Genomic DNA, 3,907 nt, shown 5'->3' on the forward strand with positions numbered 1-3,907 from the left:
ATGACACACTGGAGAAAGCTGCGCAGGAGGCAGTAAAGGAAGTACATCGATTGCCAAAGACTTTGTAACCCATAGCCAACAAGTAACCACCAATGCAAGAATTATGATGCACTGGCCATCAAAGTGGCTAAAGACTAGAGGACTCGGCCAGTGGCAGCACTACAGCCAATTGCTTGTCGAATAACTGGGGAAGGGTGGACCGTATGGCCACAAACCAACTTTCTACAAATCCAGGTCAGTGCCTGGCCAGCACAAGATCAGCGAGAAGCAGTGGCAGGGCTCGGCCAAAGGCCAAAAAGGGCGGGCCTGTTTAGAGTGTAGAAGGTGTTTGTCATTTATTAGCAAAGGTAATCTAGGATAGCAGTAGCATGGCATGACAGCAATTGTACTTTTCGCCATGAAAAGGTATCAGGAAGGACCCTGTAAAGTTAAGGCTGCTAGGATACTTGACATTTACTATCCTAGACAAAGGACAAAGCAAAATCTAGCCCAGACTAGCCCAAAGCAGGTGTCAACCCAGTGATTATAGATAAGTGTCAATCACTAGAGTGCTAAGCAAAGCGAGGCAGTTGGTCTACAACACTTAGCATTTATTTTGATAGATTGTGACAGCGATTACCGATGACAAGGTGTCAGTCACTGGAATGCCAAGATACACAGCAAAACAAGACAATTGATCTGAAACACTTTGCACCTATTGTGATAGATTATGAGCCTACGTGACCAAGAACACACCCTCAGTCAGGAAAGGACAGGGACTCAAAGTATAAAAGACAATGGGCGGAATCATCCCAGATTTGCACAAAGTGCCGTAGCGTGTGTGAAAAAGCACATTTTACCCACTGGCTCAATGGCGGGTTTTCACGCCATATTGTCCCATTCCCACTTCATTAATTATGCATTCCCAGGAAACACATCAGGTCACTAGCAGGGCATCCTCTTATTCGCCCGCCTCACCGTCACTTCAGGCCTTCAATAAACTGGGCGCCAAATTTAAAGGCCGCCCCAAACAGTGAGCACTCTTCAAGGGATAGGAAGCTGCTGGAGACTGATGGCTGCCAAAGGGAAGAAAGTTGCTGCGCCCAGATTTAGCAACGCCTCCCTCGAGTGCCTACTGGATGCAGTGGAGGCCCACCATGAAGTTCTCTACCTCCTTTCTGGGCAAAGACCAGCAAACAAGGTCACCAATCCAGCATGGGAGGCAGTGGCAGTGGTGGTCAGCGCCAATGCCTTACAAAAGAGGATAGCCACTCAGTGCCAAAAGAGGATGAATGATCTCCGTTCCGCCAGGGAAGTCACTCTTCTCATCACTCTCAACTCAAACAAACTCAACACATCACACATCCACAGGCCATCTCATTCACTGCCAGCTCATGGGCATCACCATTCAGTCTCACACGCACACCTTTATTTGCCCAGTGGATCATGTCCTCATCTTATCCATGGCACCACTCACCACCCACACATGCCAAGCATCCTTCTCATCTGGCCTGGCAGGTGTCCTGCTTACACACTCTCTATCTGTATACAAGCTGGCACACAACAAACAGGAGAGTTCGCAGACTGTTGGAGGAATGCCTGAAATCAAGGTCCTGACAGGCTTTGAAAATATAGTCATTCAGCTGGCTGGTGACAATCTGACAATTCCTGTGCTGATGGTGAGGTTGGCAGTTCTCAGCCAAGTGAGGATCCAGCAGTGCAACATCCACAGACAACAATGCAGTGAGCCACTTCCCCTGTTCTGCAGTCCCTGCCATGCACTAATTATCTCTCCTTGCTTTTGCAGGGACGTCTGGGAACAGCTGAGGGGGTCAACAATCCAGGTCCTCGACTCAAGCCCCGAAAAAATCTCCAAAAAATCTGATGACACCCTCATTGAAGACCCATCACAGCGCTCATCCACACCCTCCACCAGTGCAGAGACACATACCTTGGTGGGACTTAGCTTTAGGCAGCCTCAGGGTCACAACCTGGTGAGCACATCACACAGTCTGATCCACAGCAGGTGGCGGCAAGGACTTCCCAGGTTTCCAGCATTCAGAATACTGCTGGAGACCAGATATCTGCTGAGCCCGAGTCAGATGAGGAGCCTCTGGACTCGGTCATTCCTCAGTTGCTGCATCTGCAAAGGCAAGCTTGGGAACTTTGGGAAAGGATGTCTGTTGCACTCCTCAGATTGCAAGGCATGATGGGGGAGTCCTTCTGCTTTCCATCTGAAGCGATAGTGCCGGGGTGCCAAAGCACTGAGGTCAACACTGGTAGGATGGCGGCTGCCATGGTGACCTTGGTTCAGGACAACATTCCTGCACTGCTGCATAGGCTGAATTCCATCGCTGATGCCATAGTTGGGCTCGAACACAGTGTCAATGCTAGCCAGGGGCGTGGGGGGGGGGGGGGTGGGGGGGGTGGGGTAGTGCACGTGGTGGTGAGCAGCTCAATTTCACTGGATCTGCAGGTGCACATCCCAGGGCCATCCACCCAGGTGACTCCCGGCCCATCTGAATCCCCTCTTCCCGTGACCCCAGCAGCTTTAGTTTCACAGGCCAAGGATCCTAATAGCAGGCCAGGGCCCTCCAGGTCTCGGCCCTCCAGAGGACACCCGTCAAAGTCATCACCAGACAAGCTGTCGCTGTCAGCAGGCTGCCTCCACCTCCACTGTGGATGTCAGGGGAGCACCAAAATGTAGCAGCAGCGTTAGGAAAGTTAAGATGATGTAACTCTTTGAGTCAAAACAAATAAGATGATGTAACTCTTTTGAGTACAAACCCGTTTCCATCTGTTCCTATTCAGATGAAGTTACATTGTTTCATAGTTTGCCATTGTGAGATTTGAACTCTTGATCTTGGGGTTACAAACCCATGCATAGTCTGGGTACAGGCGTTAAACACTTTTACATAATGTTCACTATTGTAAATAAACTTCCAAGAATGTCCCTTTGCCTATGACTCCTTGTTCTGATGAGCGGCTTTCATGTCATTCAGATGGGAAACCTTGGTCCCTGCTTGAGATAAAGGCAGTTTCATAGTCCAGGGCCACTTCCCTGTGCTTTGTGCAGCCTTCAGACAAAAGCGATGATCCGGCCTCACACTCACTGGACACATTACTGATGCCTGCACTCAATGGGGCTCATCATTACTGACCGAATGTCCTGGGTCAGCGGCACAGAGTTCCATCATGCTTTGTGTCATCTTGGCACCTTTGATATGCGCCTGGCCCCTCAGCTCATCAACATCCATGTCCGGTGACAATTTGGTCCTGAAGAGTTCAGCTCATGAAGGATGCCATATGATCAGGAGAAGTTAAAGTTTCCCCACTGCATCTCCATACGCAAACAATCTGCCATCAGCCAGGTATGAGTCAGACATTCATATAAGCTATTTGAGGGTCTACAGAGTGTCCCCACTGCAAGTTGTCATCATTCTCCCGCAACATCGGGACTATGGGCATCTGCTGCGCCTCTATGACAGGAACCTTATCACAGAGGGTAGTTGCACTGCCAACAGCCAGGCACAAGTCAAACGTTCACAGATGCAATGTGAGGATCTATGGTGTCTCCTCACTGCATGTTGTCATCATCCTCCACAAATCTAGCAGCTATGAGGGCCTCCTGAGCATGCCTGCCTCTTCTGGCCAGTGTGATGGCCTCATTTCCATCATCCTCACCTCGAGGAGCTCCTCACACTCATTCCGGTCAGCATCCTCCTCATCAGAGGAAACATGCAGATCCTCCATCTCCTCTTCAGCCAGCTCCTCTCTCCATTGCAACGCCAGGTTGTGAAGAGCACAGCAGGTGACAACGATGCATGACATGCATTTTGTGGACCATGTTGCAGGGCTCCAACAGACTGGTCCAGGCACTGGAACCTTAATTTCAACATTCTGACAGTTTGCCCCATCAAAGTGTGAG

Source organism: Carcharodon carcharias, chromosome 14 (genome assembly GCF_017639515.1).
Source record: "Carcharodon carcharias isolate sCarCar2 chromosome 14, sCarCar2.pri, whole genome shotgun sequence".
Taxonomy (NCBI): domain Eukaryota; kingdom Metazoa; phylum Chordata; class Chondrichthyes; order Lamniformes; family Lamnidae; genus Carcharodon; species Carcharodon carcharias.